Raw genomic sequence first — 8,331 nt, 5'->3', positions numbered from 1 at the left:
GGAGGGAGGGAGGGAGGGACTAAATGAATCTTTTAAAAAAAAAATAGAAAAATACAAATTCAGTGCAAGCTGCAGTTACTACAGGTTAAACTGCTCTGAATAAAACTGATAGAGTGCTTATAGAAGTAGGTTAGTAGGTTAGTGTTCACCCATCAGGGTACCAACTGAGGGGAAGCACAAGGACTCCTGTTTCTCACATGGAGAATGCTGGGGACATGAATGCACAGAGTCACGAGTGTCTCTCTGCACCTTTCTCTGTGTGTTCTACTTCAAGTTGATGAAGAGGGTGGTGTAGAAACTGATTAGAAACGTTTTGACCAAAGACAAGTTGCCTAAGCTATTTTTTTTGTTGTTGTTTTTTGTTTTGTTTTGTTTTGTTTTCCCTGTAGACCATGAACCTTCCTCTTGTGGTCTTGAGAATGAGTTAAGTCAGAGCGCTATAGCAATCCATGCTACCTCATCAGCTCACTGGGGACAGTGACAAACTGGGACAGATTTTTCCCGTGTTGAGATTTGAAGCCTCTCCTGGGGCTTCCCTGTGGAATGACCTCGTGTCATTGTGAATGGACCTGTCATAGTGTGTTGGTTTTGGTGGTGCAGTAACTCAAGCACTGGGGCAAAGGGCACTTCTGCTTATCTGTACCATGGTGTGAGACTTGTCCCCACACCAACACACCGCTGGCTTCCTTTTCCTGTGTTTACTCACAGACGCACCTGCAAGTGAGCCCAGAGCCTGATCCAGTACATATTTGCTGGGTGCCTGGCAATATCGTAGATTCTAATAATAATGAATAAATACAGCATAAAAATGAAAAATCAAATGAAATGCTAGAGCCTATACTTTGGAATTGTTTATAATCCGGAATTGGAGTGCCTGTGTTTCTTCTGAAAGCGGCCATTTTCTTTTTCTTCTTTTTCTCTCCACAACCTCTGCTTGGTACATATCACCTCTCACTCACATCCCGTTTATGTCTCCTCCCAGAATAGAATATGCATTCCATATAAGCAGACTAAGAGCCATTTGACTCCGTATGTCTCCAGCAGAAGCCATCAGCTCATAACCTGTACCTTCTTGTCCCCACTCACTCAGAGCCACTGCCGGCAGTGCATGATTTTAATTATAATTGCAGAAAGAGGTGGTCATTAGATGTCCCCTTGATGCAGGGCACTAGCCAAGCACTGGTCCACATTATCTCCAGCTGTTACTGTATCCTACAAGGCATCATTTTGTAAGGGGGGGCCCTTTGGCTAAGTGGCACCAGCTTTCCTCACACACGGCCTGTTCATGGCACAGTAAAAGGCCCCATTCTCTTCATTGTCTCCTGTACCTCACAGAGCTATTCGAGGTATTTGCTCTGCTGATTTGATCATGGAAATGCCCATCTGCCATCAGTTTGTCAGCTGCACATATGCAGAGCTATGTGGTTGGCAGAGGTTGGCACCGTGGTCATTAAGCTTTGTGGTTGGCAGACTGCCATCATGGGCATGTTCCGGGTTCTTGTTTGACTTGGAGGTCAGTGAAGAGCCAGGTGGGCCTTGTGTACAGATTCTGAGCTCATATTTTAGAAACACTTAAGTATTCAGCAGTAGTAGCCTGCTACGCCAACATAGGTGCTCCACGCCAATGGTGCTGATATCTCTATTAAAATCTTAGGTGCACCTGAGCCGTCTAATCTCTGCAGGAAGAGCCCTCCTATATTGAGAAAGCTATGCTATTTTGGTCCAACCTCACAAGGCTGACTCCTTCTGAAAGACTTAATACCTATTGCTAGCTTCAGTTCTCAACACATGCAGATGGGCACCCCATGATGGTTAAAATGAGTCTTGCTGTGAGCTGGTCGGCAAACGCTTCCACGCTTCCGAGTGGATTCTTCAGGGGGAGTCTGCTGCTCTCTTGCGTCCTGTTCTACTCTCTAACCCTCATAAACCACTCAGCTTCAGACAGCCGCTGCTCAGTCCACAGGGCTGTGCTGTAGCTTAGGGCTCAAGCCCTGCTCAGTTGGGCAGGGAATCTCCAAGCTGGCAAGTCACTGTTGATTTCCTGGATGATACTCTGATTACAGTGAAGTGCAATGGAAGTTTCTCATACCGAGCATGCCCAGTGTGTACTGTGACCAAGGTGTTGGTCAGGAGTTAACTCTGGTTGCAGGGCTACCAACCTCTAACGAGCAGGTTTGGAGTACAGTGACCTTCCCGGTGGTGACTTTCTAAGTCTGCCTCCCAGATTATGGGGTTCAGCCACCTGATGCTGTCGGGGCTTTTGTGATCTCTCACACTGGTGGACACCTCTCACACCAGACTTTGGGTGGTATGAGTTACTGCGACAGGCTTCAGCTCTTATTTACAGCTGCTGCACTTTGCTTTCATAGACTAGGAAACATTCTCTAGAGAGCCATAAATCCTTTATTGCTCATTTCCTCTTCGCCAAAGGGAAGTGTCTCTCCCTTGCTAGCACAGAGGGTTTTGTCCATGGCTCTAATGTTCCCACACTGGGCCAAAGTCACAGTCCTGTCCAAATAACATTACTACTTTTTCCTTCTTTTAATGACACATTCCTGGATAGATCATTGATTTTCTGCATATGTTGAGATAGTCTCAATATTTAATATATGTTGCAATGAACATCTTTTTGTTCTTTTGTTCTTTCAAGACAGGATTTCTCTGTGTATCCCTGGCTACTCTGGAACTCGCTCTGTAAACCAGGCTAGACTCAAACTCAGAGATCCACTTGCCTCTGCCTCCACAGTTCTAGAATTAAAGGCATGTACCATGCACCACCATGTCCTGGTTTATCATCTTGTATTGATTATTAAGGTTAGAAACATATTCTTAAGCTGAAAAGTCATCCAGCTCCCTCTCTGGATGCACACATGTTCTCTCAGCACTAGGAGGCTAAGGAAGGAGACTCCAGTTTAAATCAAGCCTAGGCTGCATAAGGAGACCTTGTTTCAAGCGGGCACTGGGAAGATGGCTCAGTGATTAAGAACGTTGACTGCCACCTGCAATTGCCTAATAGCTCTAGCTCCATGGGATCAGATACCTTCTCCTGGCTTTTCTGGGTACCAGGCACGTATGTGGTGCACATACATCCACACATGCAACCAAAACACTACTATACACAAATAAATTTTTAATTAAAAGAAAAAGCAAAAACAAAAAAACCAAAACCCTGTTTTGTTTTTACATCAAATTTTACAAATGGCGTCCATATGTCCCGCTTGGGTCTCATATCAGTTTTGCAGTGTAAAAGTTATTATTATTCTCTGTAACAGTAAAAGACTGAGACTCAGAAACCAAGAGAGATGTCAGAAGTGGGGGTGCACACCTGCAATTTCAGCACTTAGCAGATAGAGACAGGAGAATCAGGACTTCATAGCCTCACCTATCAAGGGAGTTCAAGGCCACCTCAGAGTCCATTAGATCCTGTCTCTCATCTCCCTTCACCCTCCCCCATGAAAGAAAATAAGAAAAATAAAATAAAAAATAAATAAGTTGCTTGAGGTTGGCCAGTCCTGGTGACACTAAGTTGTAGCCCCAATGCCGTGCATACAAGGTTACAGAGGCTAGCTGTAATGTCACTCTTTCTTGGCTCAGATTTTACCTTCTCTCCTTGTGTGACTTTGGCTAATCACTAAACCTCCATGCCTTAGTGTTCCCATCCCTAAAACATGGTTATAACAGCGTCTGCCAGGGTGCATGTCTCAGGATTAAACAAAACCGTTGGGGTTTCTCACGGGACAGAATACCTAGCATGTAGGTGTTCAGCTAGGCTTAGCTTGATTTCTGTCACATATGCAAAAGTGAGGTGACAGATACCACTTACTGCTCTGCAGGATGTTTAGCTGTAAAGGAGATTCGAGATGATCCCTAGCAGATGCCCAAGTGTAGAGCGCAAGGCTACTGTTTTAAAGAGTAGAAGGCAGTAGTCAACATTTCACAGTGTGTCACAGCTGGACAGGAAGCTTTAGATGTGAAAACAGCAGCCTGATCACGTCTTCACCTCTGTCTACATAAGCGCCTGCCTTTCCACGTCAGCGGGAATCAAATTTCCTTCATTAAACCAGCCCGCCAGCATCACTCGTCCTTTACCCAGGATCCTACTTTGTTATTTTTCCTATATTCTACATGATCCCACAGAGACAAATACTGCACATGCTGAATTGATATTTGAATGGTCTGCCCTCCACCCTCTTCAGTAGACCCAATCTGTCTACTAATAGTCTAATCAGACATCGCCAGTGGCTCCTTTTTCTATTCCCATCTTTGCATGGTTTGTTTTTTAAATGTTGTCCTGTGAGAAATCCCATCTAGTGTTTATTTCGTTTTGATCTTTGAGACAGGATCTCAGGTAGTGCAGGTGGCCTTGAACTTGGCCCATAGCTGAAGCTGGCCGTATTGTGCTGTTTCTATTTCCTAAATGATGGAGTTATAGAAACATTGCCACCATGCCTGGCAAGCAGGCTCTAAAACTACACTTGCAGAATACTTCGCACACGTGTGGTCTTGGATGTTTGTGTGTTGAATGTTCAGCTTGACTATAATACACTGTGGTTGTGACATCGATCATCACAAATAGCGGCACAATTTGGGTGTTTTTCATCATCTGTATGTATGTCTGTGTGTGTGCCTTCCAAATATTCTACACTTTGTTCCTTAAAAGTCAAGGAATTTAATATTTATATACTTATAAGAAGAAAATGTTATTGATCTTAGATCATGGTGACTCGAAACACATATACAACCCACTGTGCTTTGAACTGAGTTCAAATGTGAATACACTGCTACTCTCAATGCCCTGGAATCCTAAGCCACTCTTAACTGAAGCAGAAGCACGCTCACCCTGTGTTCCTAGGGACAGATGTTGAGTTAGTATTTGTCCAAAGTCCATCAAACTGGTGCTTTTAATATTAACAGTCGGCAGATGAGGGTTAAGAGACATGGGCGTGCTGTGTCCCAAGGCTTTGATGCAGGTGCTAAACCAAGTCAACATAGAAGGAATCCAAAGCACTGGATATGGGGACAGATGCCTGGGTCACTGAGGCCATTACATAACATCTGAGCTGCTTACAATTGGAATAGGAACCAAGCATTTAATCAAGACTATCTAGCCATGTAACTCTTACCCCGGAGGGGGGGGCAACCTTCTGCTATATGTGTGTACTAAAGAGACTGTAGGCTTCGGAATGCTCAGGCCAAGGCCCAGGCCTTGGTGCAGTATCAGGAGGATCCCCTGACCCAAGTAACAGCATGACGGAAGGAAGCTGCAGTCAGGAAGGGACGGTGGACGGGAGGAACAGGGTCTTAGAAACACCTTATTGGGCTGGGTACAGGAAGGTGGGAGAAGCTCCAGAAAAAAAGAGGAGGAGGAGGAGGAAGAAGAGAAGGAAGAGGAGAAATATTAACAGTTGAAATTTATTTCTGACAGTAGTTCTGGAGCCAACAAGTCCGAAATGAAGGTGCAAGCAGGTTTGGCATCTGGTGGGGATGCTAGTCTCTACCTCCAGCATAGCACCCTGAGCTCTTTGGGGCTCACAAGCAGAGGGCAAAAGGGCCTAGTGGTTTCCCAAAACCCTTCTGTAAGAGCCCCGTGTTGTACTTGAGAGCCAAACGCATGTGACTGACTCAGATCTTCATAAAACTGCCACACTGGGTCTTAGATTTCAACATAGCACATCAGTGGAGTATGTACATCCAAACCATTAAGGTCGGGCACAGGTACATCGTGGTACCTGATGGTTCGGGGTGTATACAATCCATAGATGTGCTCTTACATTCCCTGCTCTCCTCTGACTTCACTTCCTTTCCCAGAATAGTCATGATCTCTAAGGAACTTGAGTTCATGTGCCATAGTGCCTTTGATTCATTACATAACACAGCCTGTTATCACACATCCATAGCCGTAGGCAAGTTTAATATACTTTTAAAATAAATCCTTTCTTTATTTCTCCTTCCTTCCTTCCTTCCTTCCTTTCTTTCTTCCTTTCTTCCTTTCTTCCTTTCTTCCTTTCTTGGTTTTTCGAGACAGGGTTTCTCTGTGTAGCCCTGGCTGCCCTGGAACTCACTCTGTAGACCATGCTGGCCTCGAACTCAGAAATCTGCCTGCCTCTGCCTCCCAAATGCTGGGATTAAAGGTGTGCACCACCACCGCCCGGCTCAATAAGTCTTTTATTTCAGTAATACTTTTAAGTTACTTTTTTTTTCCCAGATAAGCCTGCTTTCTAAATTTTTTGCTTTTCTGTGAAGATGTGATAACTGCCTACCTGGGTCTTACTCATTTAAACAAAATAATGAGAGGAAACTCATTTATAACCTGAAACTACTTTGACATCCAAATAGCAACTAGAAGCATAGCCAGGCAGTGCTTGATCACTGTGAATGAAGAAAAGCAAATCTATGCATGCTATTTCATGTTTACCTCCAAACAACCGCATGGACCAGACCTGAGACAGTAGCTGTTCCATGTTATGGTGAGCATACGGGCACAAGAGCTCTTAGCAGAGCTGAGACCAGACACAAATCCTTCTGTTCTGTGGCTTTACTAAAGGCCCTACAATGCTAAATCTCTAATCTAAAAGATCTCTCACCAAGATCTTCCCCTGAAAGTTCAGAGTCAAAGAAGAAAACAGGTAATACCAAACACTTACATAATGTTTACCACATATACGGTATGGTATTTTCTCCTCTCTGTCTCTCTCTCTCTCTCTCTCTCTCTCTCTCTCTCTCTCTCTCTCTCTCTCTCTCTCTCTCTCTCTCTGACACACACACACACACACACACACACACACACACACACACACACACACACATTTCAGCTTAGGTTCACCCAGGCCAAAGGTGTTGACTTCTTTTCCTAGGAAGAATCATCTCTGGTACAATAACAAAACTCATTACTTTGAAACTTCGAGTTTCAGTTGTATTGTATTATTAACTGTATTGTTCAATTAATACTAGAACTGCTCTGTCACCTTGCGGAAAGTGTGAGCATCAGTTAAGAGGAGCAATGAAGCTTGAAATGTCTTTGCCCAGTAGGCAGACAAGTCTGAAGGCTTCTGTCAAGAATGCCTATCTACCCAGAGACCGCACAAGCATCTGCTCATCCATTTGTGTGACTTCGCTGCTAAGGAGCTTGCATGATGAGGAGCAGAAGTCAACTAGGCAAAAAAGAGTTTGTTCTAAGAACATAGTAATGTGTAGGTTAAGTGGAAAAGCTGGACACTCGGGCTTTAGGAAATGTCAACTTATGCTTTGTCACAAAAATGCCCCCAAATCTAGTGGCTCGAAGCTGTCATTTGTTTACCTCACGCTGTTGTAAATGAGCATTCTAGACAGGGCTTGAGCGTCCCATTACGTGTCAGGTTCAGCTGGTCCCCTTGGGGACTTGCTTACGGAGCCTGAAGTCAGTTGACTGGCTGTCCGTTCTCTTCCATCCCCTGGAATGTCACTTACACAATGGGTCTCAGGGTCTCAAGTGCTGGAAAAACATTAAATGTGCCCCAAAACATAAATTAAACCCAAATATACAAGCATTTATCAAATTTCTGCTTGTAGTACATAATTTCAATTTTTTTTTTTGCTTCTGTTTATTTAGGCAGTCCTATATTTGAGTTTCCTGCCGTTTACTAACAGTGCGCCTGTGGACAGTTTGCTTAACCTGAGCCTCTGTTTTCTGACTGACAGTCTAATAATGTCAACCCCACAGAGCTGCTCTGAGGATTTAATGAGATGATATACATCTCACTGATGTCATTATTATGGATTTTGTCACCTGTCACAAACATAACCACAGCAAAAGAGACAATAACACTCCCATGCATCCATTTACAGCATTGCTGAGGCCCTACTGTGTGCCAGATCCATTGCAAACACTACAGATACAACACAGGACCCAACCCCATAAGCCCTGACCTCTTGGACTTAACAGTCCAGCAGGCAAAGAGAGAAAGAGAAATGAAGCTATCATGTAGAGATGTGTGAGTATCATTTCAACTCGGATGAAGAAAATGGGACCAAAATCACTATCCTGCCTACCTGGGTGAGGAGACCACAAACTTCTTGGGTTTGCCCCAAGCAGCCTGGGGCTGGGATATGAGGGCTGGGATCTCAGTAGGAGGCATTTAGGTGTCTCAAAGCGTGAGCTAAGGATAGGAGACTTTCCCAGGATCCCCTGCAGACAATCCTATCTGTTTCACGGCAGGGGAATGAAGAGGGTGACCTGGTATAATCTGAGTTTCTTACACTGGGATTTGAATTAATAATGAACAAGGTCGTTGCAGGAGTGGGGTGAAGGAGGTTAGCCCTCAAGGTCCTTGGAGGAGTGAGGTGGAGGAGGTT

General features: G+C 44.4%; 1 protein-coding gene and 1 pseudogene across 2 annotated transcripts in view; both read left to right on the top strand.

Annotated features, from left to right (window-relative positions):
- Ston2 (stonin 2) overlaps positions 1-8,331 on the top strand; it is a 140,830-nt gene that overhangs the window by 106,788 nt on the left and 25,711 nt on the right. The gene's annotated exons all lie outside the window — the stretch shown is intronic.
- On the top strand, positions 4,938-5,251 carry LOC114629274 (annotated as a pseudogene).

The sequence above is a fragment of the Grammomys surdaster genome, unplaced genomic scaffold (genome assembly GCF_004785775.1).
Source record: "Grammomys surdaster isolate TR1022 unplaced genomic scaffold, NIH_TR_1.0 279, whole genome shotgun sequence".
Classification (NCBI taxonomy): Eukaryota; Metazoa; Chordata; class Mammalia; order Rodentia; family Muridae; genus Grammomys; species Grammomys surdaster.
The sequence above is the reverse complement of the archived record's forward strand: the minus strand, read 5'-3'. Positions and strand labels throughout refer to the sequence as shown.